General features: G+C 47.2%; 1 protein-coding gene across 1 annotated transcript in view; it reads left to right on the forward strand.

Annotated features, from left to right (window-relative positions):
• Positions 1-4680: 4680 nt before the first annotated feature.
• Positions 4681-13305, forward strand: part of LOC135902447 (cytochrome P450 4V2-like) — a 160504-nt gene continuing 151879 nt past the window's right edge. The window contains exon 1 of the mRNA XM_065432528.2: positions 4681-5025. The gene's annotated coding sequence lies outside the window, so the exon portion shown is untranslated. The remainder of the gene's footprint in view (positions 5026-13305) is intronic.

A 13305-nucleotide genomic window follows, 5' to 3' on the forward strand; every position in this document is an offset into this window, starting at 1 on the left:
GAGGTATTTTTCTTGCGGCATGCCTCTCGTCGCCGATCCGGGAGACCAGTGAGGACCGGCCGATTCGTTCCCGTGGCCACACGCTGCGATCCATCTCTCGGCATCGCTGATCTCAGCCGCAGTGATTCCAGCTGAGTTAATTACTTGTTTTCCACTGTGGCAAAAGCACCTGCAAGTGTGACCACGCCGAATGAGGGCTGACACCGCTCTGTCACCGCTGGCAGCGCGGACGTTTACCTTAACTGGTTGCATTCCAGTTGCAAGAGCCGTGACCCTTGAGCCATCATCGGGGCCCTGGCAGTCTGTTCTTGCGATTGCGCACGTTCTTTCTTTACGACGCGAGCCAGGAAAGCATGCGCTCGTGAGGCTAAAGCGGCAGATAAGCGTTCATAGTGCGAACTCGGGTGGAAGCTGCAGTGAAGCTAACAAACGAAGAATAATTCTCTGACCTCGAGAAGAAACTGAGAGTGATCAAGGAAGAGTGCAAGCTTGAGCCCAGTAGGACCAGATGACCTTGTGTTGATCTTCGTCAAGATGTCATCAATCTGCACCTTCGATGCACTTGCATACCTTCGATTTCGTGGCCTCTTTGTTTCACGCGCTGACGAAGGTTTACGATTTAACCTACCGTGACATCGGGTTGGCAAGATTATAGTTTATTTATTTGCATACTGCTGCTCTGAACTTAGAGCATAGCAGGAGGGCAATACAGACAGTCAATCCAAAATTAGGAAATGGCTACAAATACAAAATATGCAATTAATACAACTTTAATGAATGTAGAAAAATAGGAAGGGTTACAGTAAGAAAAATAAGAGGAATGGTTACATAAATATAGACAAATTAATATTTTGTACATTATACATTTGGGTACAGCACACTAGTGCATTTGACAGACACTTAAGTGCGTTCGGATATTAAACACAGTGATATCACATTGCATAAAGCATTCCAAAACGGAAGAAATTGGGGAAAGAAGTATAAAAGAAAATATTAACAAAAGTTCCCCAAGGAGGCGATCAACATTGATTCTAGGACAGGAGTGGGGGAGGGACGTGGTTAGGACAACTCTAGTCCTCTAGTACCTTCAATTGTACGAAGAAATATAGAAAATGATTTGGTATTTGTGATATGTGGGTGCAATTCATTCCACTCTCGTATATGTAGTGAAAATAGGAATATTTAAAAGTTGCATTGTTGTAGGAATATTCAGTTAGTTCATTTAGATGATTCTGACACGTAGTTCGAGATCTGAAAAACGAGATGTATTTCGTCGTGTCTATGTTAAAGTTGTTATGAAGAAGCTGGAGTAAAAACTTTAGTCGTGCTTCTTCCGCTCTACCTGATAGCGTTTTTAGACTAGAGACAGCTACAAGATGAGTGGGTGAGTCAGTGCATCTGTAATTATTATGTATAAATCTTATGGCTTCCCACTGCACTCCTTGCAGTTTTGCTAGGTTAGTCATTTGTGAGGGAACCAAACCACATTTGCATATTTCAGGATCGGTCTTATGAATGTCTTGTGGGCGAGCAACTTAAGGCTAGTAAGCGCTATCTTTATGCTGTAAGCATTATATTACCCCTTCATCTTCTCCATCTGTATATATTCATCATCATGGCCAGCGTCATCGTCTTCAGTGCGCGACTATTATTTTAAGAAAAAATAATCGTTGACGCAGTGCTGCTGTGGCAACGTAGTTAGCGTTAGAGTTTCACTTAAGGTCAGCAGTAAGCGCGACACCTAGACATTTATGCTAATGTGCTTTAGCTAGGGCTGTGCCGTTGATTGTCTAAGCAAAGTGTGAGGGCTCTTTTTTTTCTGGTCACTGTGCTTACGGCGGATTTTTTTTTTTTTTTGACAGGCTGCCCCTGCTCACACCATTCAGATATTGCGTTAAGGGATGCGCTCAGAGAAAGATGGTCTGCATAATTGTTAATTTCTCGGTAATAACGCAGTCATCAGCGAAAAGCTTAATTTTAGAATCAATGTTCGTTGCAATATCGTTAAGAAAGATTAGGAATAGCAACGGCCCAAGGACTGATACTTGTAATACACCCAATGCTACAGAAATAGTTTTTGATGTCGTATCCGAAGAATACAAATTGTTTCCGGTTTAGCAAAAAATATTTAATCCAACAGGTGATGGGCCTGTTACCTAAAACGCTTTGCTTGTTATGGCGGACACTATCAAATGCTTTCGACAGATCCTGTAGAACCACGTCTGTTTGTCTACGTTTATTCAGGCTAAGTGCAAGGTCATGTGCAACTTGTGTCATTTCTGTAATAGTTGATAAGCCAAGCTGTTTAGAAGAAAAAAAAGTTGACTAGTTCAAAGAAAACTTATGTGTTTTAATATAATATGTACTACGAGTACGCACATTGTACGAGTAAGAGATATAGGCCTATAATTTGATACCATACATTTATCTCCGGACTTGTGTATGGGTATGATTTCAGCTTTTTTCCAGCCTGACGGTAATTTACCTAATTGGAAAGATTTCCTGAAAATTAACCCGAGATATCTGCTGCACCATTCTGCGTACCTTTTAAGCAAGTCTTTTGGAATTCCATCGCGAGGCCACTACATTTAATAGAATCAATGTTCAATAGCAGGTTCAAGGTATCGATGCTTATAGTAATGCACGAATGAACTGAGGATATTCTCTCATTTTCTACTGTAAATGCTGACTGGAAAATATCGTTAAATGAATCAGCTTTCATTTGGCTTTCTTCTGCACATTGTGGTGGCTCTACTACATATATTTCTACTGAATAGCTTCCAGAACTATGGGGTTTATTTGTAAGGAAATTGTAAGAAAAAGTTATGTTAAAAAAGTATTGTTTTGCTGCTTGGTTTTATTTCTGAGGTCTGCTATAGAGTACAGGAGTGCGGAAGTTATCGACTGGCCTGGATCATTTTTTTTGTGTGTTTTACGAAACTGATTAATTCGGCGAATCGACTGACTAACCGCTCGCGTGATCCATCGGTTTGACCTTTGCTGTTTCTTTATTTTTTTTGGAATGTACCTCTCAATACCAAAAATACATTTGATTTGAACGTAATCCATAGAGTATATATATCGTAGCATGCGCCAGACGACAGCTGTGGAAAGCTATGAACTCTTGGTCTGCACCTGTGGATGCATTAGCACGCCGCTGTCATCTGCCCCGTGAAAATTCATTATTACAGAAATGTAGCTGTGATTTGTTATTGTGCTGCTAAGTACCAAAGTGCGTATTGGTACAGCGAGGTCTGTGATGCCTTGAATAATATCTGATCTGATCTAGTCGGATACAACTTAAGTCTGCAGTGAAGCCCCACCCACGCCCTCATATCGCCATCCACTGTTCCTCCGCGAGGCTGCAAATCAATCTGCAAATCGAGGCTGTATCAAGTACGACGCCATTTTGAAAAGGTCTGATGACAACGATTATGCTTGATTCTGTGGTTGGCTGGCAGATCAACACAATCCCGTACAGTCCGTGTGCCTTGGTTGCGAACGGCAGTTTCTTTAAAAATTTGTATCCTACAATAGGCGAAACTCTGGCATTAGTGCCTACGGAAGCTGCAATGAGGGTGGTTCAGCCAGCATGGGAATTATGAAAAGTACAGTGCCGTCCACTTCTGTGTAGAGCGCGCGAACAGTCGGCTTTGCTCTGTGGGAAGACGCCTGGCGAGGGTTGCGGGGCCTGAGATAGCGTGCCCAGGAGCATGCGCGGCCTAATAAACATGCAAACTTGTGCGTGTTGCATTTAGCCAGCGGTCATGTTCGTAAGCGCCTTTGTTATCTCGGACAGTCCGTGAGCGCGCTTCATGTGTTGCGAAAGGACCGGCGCGCGTTATCAGCACATACGCTCCATTCAGTGGCATTGGCCGTGCCGCAAGCGCCCTCAGACCGCGTGCAGATCGGGGTAAACAAAGGCACTCTTCGACGTCGCCACTCCTCAAAAGCAGTTCTGCACGTCTACAAGGCCGCGCATGCTCCTGGGCACACTTTCTCGGACCCAGCTCTACAGAGCAAAGCCGGCAGCTCGCGCGCTCTACACAGCAGTGGACAGAACTATACATGGACTTGCCTAACCTTCGTCCTTTTAGCTTCAAACGGCTTCGTGACTTTGTAAACTCGTCACTTTTAACAATAAATGCGTAATGAATAATTAAATAAACGTTATTAAAACTGTCTGACGGCAGGACTCGAACACACAGCCTCTGGCACAGACGCCCGATATTGAAACCATTATGCCATGGTCGCAGGCATTGACAAGCGACATAAAGCGCCCTTATGGATCTATCGCGGGCAAGCCAGTGCCTTGAGACGCTCGGCGCGTTTCGATTTGCCCAGCTCGACAAGCTGAACCGTTGCAATTAGTAGTGATTGTGTGTGATCGGAACGTCTTCTGCAGTTCGAAAAGTATAGATTTCTCTTAAATTTACGGCAATGGAGGCATATAAAGCGTAATAAACGAAACCACAAGAACGTTTGAATCTACAAGCACGAAGATCAGACAAATCCATGCACTTCCTATCATTCTCATGGTGACTGAACAATTGCATTGCCAGAGCTCCCTCTAGTAATTTTTTTAGGAAACTCTATGCTCGCGAGGCCGTGCCGTTGGTGACGGTGCCGCGATATTGACATCACCGGCGCCTTTTTTTGTTTTTTTTTCAAGCCAGTTGAACACCTCTTAGACATAACTGAAAGCCTGCTTGCTTTCCGCGTGACGTCCGCAAGCAGCAGGCGACGGGCCGCCGGCTTGGGAACGCATCTTTTTGTGATCATGGAATGCCTTGCCTGCAGCGTGCTACCTCGGCGTGTGATGAGTGCGCGCTATTTTGCGTAAACTGTATAGTTGTGCTACTGCTTTGTGAAACGTGAGAGCCATGCTATTTGAGTGTTGTATGCAAATGTGCCACCGCAACAGCTGCAGCTACCTGTGTTCCTATTCCCGAAGGAAGCAAGCCGCTGCATAAGTTGCTACAGTCGATACCGTGGAAAGAATACGAAGTGATGAGATCTAGAGAGGTAGGTGAAATTATTCCTAACAAATCTTCGACAGTTAAAGAACCAATTGCGTAAAAAAAAAATAATGTTGCTGTCCACGTATCGCCCTCTTGACAACTTTTCTCGAAAGCGTTTATCTTGGCACTTTCTCACACAGAAAATGAAAATCAGCGTTTGGCCCTTGTTTCATCTTTCTGGCCACTACCTGACTGCAGTACGAACGCGTACAAGATAGCCGCACAGGCAGGCAGCTTTCCAAATGACGTTACCGAGAACTACGCATTGTTTTGTCGCGCATCGAAGGCGGTGTTATTGGTTAGTCATTTTTGGGCCCACGACGTGATATGCCCAATCTTTGCACTTTAACTGCAGCGTAGTTTGCGCAAACACAAGAAGTTTTCATAATATTTTAAAGTTATGGGGTTGTACGTGCCAAAGCCACGACCTGATTATGCGGCATGCCGTAGGGGGGTCTACGGAAATTTGGACGACCTCGGTTTCTTCAACGTGCACCTAAATCAAAGTGCGCAGGTGTTTTCGCCCCCATCGAAGTGCGGCCGCCATGGCTGGGATTCGATCTCGCGACCTCGTGCTTACAGCCCAACACCGTAGCCACTAAGCAACCGCGGCTTTTTTTTCTTTATTGTCTAAGCAACTCCCACTTGTCTCGTGCTGTGTACTGCAAGTCATGTTTCCTTGAAAAGGATTGCCGTGACTGCAGCATAAATTGAGATGCAGCACAGAACCCGGTCAATCATTTCGTTTTCTCAGGCGTGTGTGCTCGGCTTTCCAAGAAGGTTATCAGGCAGAAGACCCCATGACCAATTTTCAAACACTCGAGTCATTTCTTTCTGTAATCCGTTGATTTCCCAAATAATAAATAAAGAGCCTGCGTTAAATTTTTGTCGGCCGACAACGGAAAGTAAAGGTTTTATATTCTTTTGCGCTTGTTAGCAGTACTGCAATTGGAAGTAGACGCGGCCACGATCACTTGGATTTACAGATACTCTTGTTAAATTTATACATAGTACTAGTCCAACGGGGCTCATGATATCGCCAAGAGGATCGATGTCGTGACTGTGCACGTGAAAAAGAAGAAAACAATTATGCAACGGACTTAAGATTTAGACGTCAAATAAATGCGTGAGCATTACGTCGCACCCCTTTGATGTCCCGGATCTGTGATTTAAACCGCGTCCTGCCTCTTCCAGGAGCGAAGTGTGACTGATGGTATATATATTGTAACGCCGCATCGGAGGAGCGTGGAAGAGAAAGAAGCGGCGCGAGGTTTTTTGGGTGATCGGCTCTTTCGGAAACTACGTATATAAAAAATTAAAAAAAACATCGAATAATAGAAATAAATAAAAGGAGCTATACACAAGAAAGTTTACTTTTTAAGCTCCAGCGTTGAAATTGTTAACTCCCTTGTTTTTTATACACCTAATTTAACCACGCGATTCATGACCAATCTCCCACTGTGGGTATGTGCCACAGCCGCTCAGGACAACAACAACGGCTGTTTCGGACCATCCCATGTCTGCTCTACACCCTTTTTTTCGAAAATAAATACATTCTACATTCCTAACAAGTGGTGGAAGTGCTGGGTACTCGACGCCCTGGACAACCCAGTCCTACAATATCTTCGGAGAAGCAGACGCCTGGCTAGATTACCATCAGAGCCAACAAGCATGGCCGACGCCCAAGCAGGCCGGTCAACGAACACCGTCGAAGAAGGCATCGTTCAAGCCAGCCAGAGACCAAGGCAACCTAGCTACTGGACGCCGGAACCACGCATATTCTCAGGTAAAACATGCCAGGACGTGGATGACTGGCTGAGACAATAGGAAAGAGTAAGCCGGCATAACAGGTGGAGCACGTCAGCGCGGCTTGTGAACGTTGCAATTTCTTCTCGCTGGTACCGCTCTACTTTGGTTTGACAATCATAAACGCGTGCCGACCAGTTGGGAAACTTTTGTCCAGGAATTGAAAGCCTGCTTTGGCGACTCCAATTCCAAAAAGAAGAAAGCGGAACACACGCTTTCGCACAGAGCCCGACTGCATGGTGAAACGTGTACAACGTATGTTGATGAAATATTGAAGCTACGCGGAATTGTAAACGCGAATATGTCGGATGAAGACAAAGTAGGACATCTGTCAAAAGGCATCCCTGAAGACGTTTATAATTATTTAATAAGCAAAGAAAACCTGAACACTCCTTCCGAATTCAGGCAGCAATGTCGCGCGTTCGAAGCTCTGAAGACTCGAAGGATCTTGCCGAAGTTCGGGCGATTGGACAACGTCACCACAGTTGCAAGTATGGAGGTGGCTGCCTGCGATGACATCGCCTCGATTGTGCGTCGAGTGGTTCAAGGAGAGATAGCACGACTCCAGGGAGTAGCCGCTGGTTATCAGTGCGCGTTTGACGAGTGCATTCCCGAAACACCATCCTGGTCGCCAGAACATTGCATCGAGCGCCGACCGTGTTCTGAAGAACCACACATAAACAACGTGAGCTTCCGGTCTCTCCCGGCGAATCTCAGTCGTCGCCAGTCCTCACCAGTCCGTCGTGACACTGGAGTACTATACCCAACACCACGACGTGTTCCTGCGGAATACGGATGCCACGACATGCTCCTGCGGAATCATACCCGGTGCCACAAGTACCTGCTCCATTTAGTTTCAGCCGCGACCTACCCGACTGCTACGTCTACGGTTCGCGAAGACATATTGCGCGCTTTTGTCGCCGCTGCCCGCAGCGAGCGCCACGTTTTTCGGCGTACACAGCTCGTGTGCACGAAGACGCGCCCGCGCCATTTGGAGTCCATCCTCTGCGGCAACAGTGGCCGTATCAATCGCGCCCCTGTCCCCGGTAAAGCGGTAAAGATAATTACAGACTCTATCCCACAAATTTAATAGCAACAAAACTTAAATTTTAACTCACGTAAATATAATTTACTTTATACACAGACCGGATGCCTCACGGAAGGAGAACCGACCCCCGGAAGGGCTAGGTGTAAGACGTACTTTCGTCCGGCATCGGGTACCAACTCACTCTTACCTAGTTTAATCACCTGGGAAAAGTCGAGGGATCACTTGCTCCACTCCCAAGCTATTATAGAATAATCCCCGTAGAATGGAAGCAGGACATCAATCGTTTTACATCTGGAAAAATAGAGAACCTCATACTACCACTAAGAAGAGTAGGAGAAAAGGTTCGACTCAACTTGACGCAAGACCCCTGAAGTCAAGGGCAAGTCAAGCAACAAGCCTCAAGATGCAAGGCTCGAGGCAAGCAAGCCTCAAGAATTCATTGTATTCAAGATGAAGAAACATATACGTAAATAATTGATCAATGAATCCCGCACCAACCCGCTCCCTTGCTGTGGTTTCGCCGACGGTGATGAACATTACTTCTTTCTATCTTCTACTCTCTTCTTTTCCTCTTTCTTTCTTTTCTTATTTCTCTAAAAAAAACAGTTTGGATATCTTCCCTCATTTTTTATATTAAATTCGGCTTTCTCTTCACACCTGCGATACACTAGTGGTGCAGGTCGAGGCATCTCTCCTTTGTGCCTCTCTCACTTTCTGTCCCCGAGCGCAGCATAAACCGCCGCCGAGCCTACTGCGCCGTTCGCCATCCCCGCGCCGTCGTCGGTCGCCTTCCCCGCAGCAGCTGGGAAACTAGCTGGTGCGGCCAATGGAGGTGCGGTCGCGGGACGTTCAGGCTCGCCAATTCCTCCGCCTGTGAGTATGCTGAAGAACAAGGTGTGTGCCTGCCTGTGTGTGTATAGATGGTGTAAATACTACTGTTCTTGTCGATACGGGTGCCGCTATTTCTGTTATGAGCCTTCGCTTCAAGATCGCTTACGTGGGATCGCAAAGGAACTATTCGTAGAGTTGGAGGTGAAATGTTGTGCCCTGTTGGTGTTTGTTCAAGTAAAACTCTTGCTTGAGCTAGTTGGTTCATGCTTGAATGTGTAAAGAGCAGAGCGCAAAGAACAGGACAGAAGAACACAAACGACAGGACCGGCGCCACTCACAACTAAGTTTATTTCCGCAACAAGCTTGCCTTATGTAGGTTAACCAAATCGAAGCACACAGCGAAGTTGTGTGTGCTTCGATATGGTTACTGTAACTGTCTCAACTACATCATCCGACATTTCGGGGTTTCTCCTGCATTCGATTATCCTACGCCACGGAGATAACGTGTGGTGATAAGTGATCGCGGCCGGCAGTTCACCGCTGACGTCGTGGAAGAGTTGCTACGCCTTTGTGGAATTCAGTGTCGTCCACGCCTCACCATCCGCAAACCAACGGTCTAACCGAGTGCACCAATCGTACACTCGTCAACATGCTTCCAATGTATGTCTCAGCGGATCATAGAACTAGGATGCCGTATTACCGTTCATCATGTATGCCCTCAACACAGCCAAGCATGAAGTCACAGGATACGCACCTTTCTTTCTCCTCTACGCTCGCCATCCTAAAAGTTTTCTCGACAACCAGACTTCCTTTTTCACCTAACGACGATGCTTCTCTCACGCAGATATTGTGTCGTGCCGAAGGAGCACGTCGAATTGCGCGGCTCAGAACCCTATCGTCGCGTGATCATGATAAGGCTCGCTACGATGCACAACATCTGCCCGTCAGGTTCGCCACCGGTGACTTCGTGTGGCTGTGGACACCGGTTCGGAAAAGGGGACTTTGCCAAAAGCTTCTCTCCAAGGCCCGTCCGTCGTTCTCAAATGCTTGAGTGAAGTGACCTATGTCATTGCTAAACTGACGGCTGATAACCGCCGTTCACGCAAGACGCAAGGTGTGCACATCGCATGATTGAAACCGTACCATCAAGAGGTTGTTTTTTTTTGGGGGGGGGGGGGGTGATCGGCAGTTTCGGACCATCCCGTGTCTGCTCTACCCTTTTCACGGTAAATAAATCCATCCTACATTCGTAAGAATAATATTTATATTGTAAGCACTATTAACGTACTTCGTCGTTTTCATTTGTACATAGCCATCATCATCTTCCCTCTTCTTCGACTTCTTCGCGCGTGAGCTGCGGGCGTTGCCTTTTTTGGAATAAACAGCGCTGGACAACTTGATCGGTCTCGGTATTATAATATATATATATATATATATATATATGGCAAGCTCTCATGAAGACTGGTCCAGCGGCCGAAACCGTTGAAATTACATGTTCTGTTACCTTGCAGCATATCGCTTAAGTTTATGCTTGAAAGTTAGCCAAAGAATTTCTCTTCAATTTACTTCATATATATTACAAAAGCACACACCTACATGCTCTTCTAATCACTCCCATCCCCAATGTGCCTCCACCACGTGTCCGGCTTCCCACGCTACATGCGGGCGCGCGCGCACGCACGCACGCACGCACACACACACACAAACACACACACACACACAGTACACACGAACATGTTCACACGCATGCCTTATCACACACACACACACACACACAAACATGTTCGCGCGCATACACATTTACACACGCCCACGCAAGCACGCAAGGGAACACACAGCTAGCACACGCACGCACATGTTGACGCACATTCACATAACTCTCGCGCACGCAAACGCAAGCACGCAGACTCGCGCACACACAGATAATCACTCTCCTTCTTCCTACTGCCGCTCAAAATCCAGCGCGTGCAAAGAGACTGAGACTCACTCTGCGAATTTTGTTGCAACGCCAGCTGTAATAAATCGATTCACGGTTTAAATTCGGCGCGTCCTGTCCAAGTCAACGTGTCCTCTGCCGGGAGGCGTATTACGCTGCAGGGAGGGTGCAAAACAATCCGCTCCTGTCGTGTGACTTCACCGCTCATTCCTGACCAAAACACTACTTTAACGCTGCACCAATGTTACGTTATAAGTGCCATAAATGTGCATGTTGTTAAAAGGGAGTATCCTTTCGGCGACGTTAGTTGAAACTTGTTGAAACTCGGCCGATATATTGAAATATAATTTCTTAATATGTGTGCCCATTCAGTTACGCCGTGGAATTGCAGTGAAGTTCCCCAGAATGCCGAAGGGGCAGTGTCTAAACTTCCTGTTTATGTATAAGAAATAATGCCCGAGAACTCGTCACCCGCCCACGCGCAAAAAGCAGTAATAAATAAACAGCCGTTTAACGTTTATGAGCATTTCTACAGGATAATTATTTGTGTGCAAAACTCTTTACCTGACGCTCTTAATAGCTTGCCTCCGCATCACTCATAAAATTCCCCTTAATACCTGGAAATGTCAACCTTGTGGCACCTAAGTTTTGTCAGAACATTGGGTAAACTTCCTGCATGGTTATTGAATACGCTCGTATGTGGAACGCGAGTAAATAGGTTTCTACAGAGGTTGTAATTAATTTACAACATTTTAACTTTTTGTCGTACATAACCCATAACTTGGCCGCGTGCGCATTTTTACAATTGCTAGTAAGTAAGGCGGGGCGTGGCGTTTGTAGCGGCGCTCGACGTTTCTGCTGCAGGCGCAAGTAAGAGTGGGTGCGAGAGAAAATCTGGGGGCCTTTGCTCCTTGAATATGCAACTCTGCCTAGGCACTACGGACGAGATTTCTTAGCGCGTGTTGCATGCATTTGTCCCCTAGACATACCGGCATTGCGGAGTGCGGTCGAGTTTGCTTGCGCTCCGCCGCTGGCTGCCCGCGCGGTGAGGCAGTGAGCATGGACGCCCCATTTGGTGATCGCTGTGTCTGAAGGGGCAAGGTTCTGACTGGTGTTGTATAAGTCGCGGGTCGCTTTTTTCGTCGCGACTATAGATTGCATTTTTTTTTACAAGCACTGCTCCACGAGGGCACTTGTAACCGGCAAACGGAGGCCTCAGGAGAGTACCTGAGGTTGTAATAAAGAAGGCGGCGCAGGATCTCCAGGGCACCCAAGGGGTAGCAGAGGGATCAAAGCTGGAAGCAAGGAGGCCCGTGGGTTGGGGCCGGCCGTCGCGGAGGCCGAAGCGTGCCAGGGGGTGTTCGCATAAAAAATTGGCTGTGCTCGATAGCAGACACCCGATCTTATACACCCCTGGCACGCGCAGGCCTCGGCGAGCCCCAGCCCACGGACCAGTCCGAGTTCTAGCTTTCGTGTCCCTGTTGCCGCTTTGATGCCCTGCAGGCGCCGCCAATAATGCGAAATAATAACACGCTGTGTCAATTAGTAAAACCCGATTGAATAAATATAGTTACGTCCAGCCGCCAACATGCGACGCGAAGTTCAGCACTACCGGCCACGTGACTTCTGCCGGCACGCCTAGCGATAAACGCATACAATACGCCCTAAGAAACTCCTCCGTAGTGCCTAGGCAGAGTCATAATTCAAGGAGCAAAAGTCCCCACATTTCCTCTCTCGCACCTGCTCTCAGTCGCGCATGCGCGCAAACGTCCGGCGTCTCCGCAAGTGCCACGCCCCGCCGTAACTACTATAGCACTTGTAAATAAATAAATAGCGAGGTTTTACGTGCGAAAACCACTTTCCGGTTATGAGGCACGCTGTAGTGGATGACTCCAGAAATTTCGAACACCTGAGTTCTTTAACGTGCACCTAATTCTAAGTACACGGGTGTTTTCGCATTTCGCCTCCATCGAAACGCGGCGGCCGTGGCCGGGATTCGATCCCGCGATCTCGCGCTCAGCAGCCCTACACCATAGCCACTGAGCAACCACGGCGAGTGCGCTACCGGGAAACGCTGGACGCGAACGCTATGCACGAAGGCGGGCTTTGTGGTCGAAACATAGAATAAAGAACCAACTTTGGTAGAAACACGGTCTCTTGCGTGGGCCACGATGCGGCGGAGGCGAGCGCCAGGTGGGTGTATTTTATTGCAAGGAACCGGGCGCGCCGCTCCGTGGCTACCGAGGCCCCCGAAACAACCACGCGCCGGCGTGCGCGAATGGCGGACGCCGCGGTCGTGCTTGTGGTCTGCGGTCTGTCTGACGCTGCGGTCTGTGAATTGTGGAAACGCTGGAAAAGAGGTTCGAGTTTTCGCGTAACAGAATTACGTTTTCTCGTATAGTCAAATTACAATTCGAGAGCTGTCATGTCTTAGGTTGTGTGCAAGTCATAGTTTACGATTTTCCCACGTATTTTAGCTTGAGAATTTCAATTAGTTTAGCAAATTCCTTGCGTCATCTGGAGCGCCTAGGTATGGGTGGTAAGAAAATGTTTTTCCCGAAACGATGTCCGACGCCGGACACCATATTTTCTGTGACCCGGGCTCCTTAACGCTGTGGCGTTGAAAACGCGTAATGTCAAGCTTCGAAGACGCGTTAAAGTAA

Source organism: Dermacentor albipictus, chromosome 4 (genome assembly GCF_038994185.2).
Source record: "Dermacentor albipictus isolate Rhodes 1998 colony chromosome 4, USDA_Dalb.pri_finalv2, whole genome shotgun sequence".
Taxonomy (NCBI): domain Eukaryota; kingdom Metazoa; phylum Arthropoda; class Arachnida; order Ixodida; family Ixodidae; genus Dermacentor; species Dermacentor albipictus.